Source organism: Crocuta crocuta, unplaced genomic scaffold, assembly GCF_008692635.1.
Source record: "Crocuta crocuta isolate KB4526 unplaced genomic scaffold, BGI_CrCroc_1.0 scaffold367, whole genome shotgun sequence".
Lineage (NCBI taxonomy): Eukaryota > Metazoa > Chordata > Mammalia > Carnivora > Hyaenidae > Crocuta > Crocuta crocuta.
This window is the reverse complement of record NW_027527936.1, coordinates 5295249-5295569: the sequence shown is the minus strand read 5'-3', so window position 1 is coordinate 5295569 and position 321 is coordinate 5295249. Positions and strand designations below refer to the sequence as shown.

Sequence of the window (321 nt, the reverse complement as noted above, 5' to 3'; positions counted from 1 at the left end):
TTGGACTGACCTGGGAGTGCAGCCACTACCACCATGAGCCTCCTGAAGAAACTCAAGAGTGAGATGACCCCAGAGGAGCTGCAGAAGTGGGAGGATGAAGAGTTTAACATGGGTCCACTCTATGTGCCCAGTCAAGAAGAATGCCCAAGTGCTCATCAGCTGCTGCCCTGGGAAAGCCTTGGACAGGACTGAGGTCCCCAAGAGTAGCAAGAATAAAAAATCCAAGCCAATCAACAAAACCGCTACATCTCCAAGATGTTCCTGTGTGGGGATTGGGTCATTATTGTGGTCCTGCAGAACCCACTCATTGCAGGCAAGTAA

At 50.5% G+C, this 321-nt stretch overlaps 1 pseudogene; it reads left to right on the top strand.

The window, feature by feature from the left end:
- LOC144221657 (small nuclear ribonucleoprotein Sm D2 pseudogene) lies at positions 1-321 on the top strand (annotated as a pseudogene).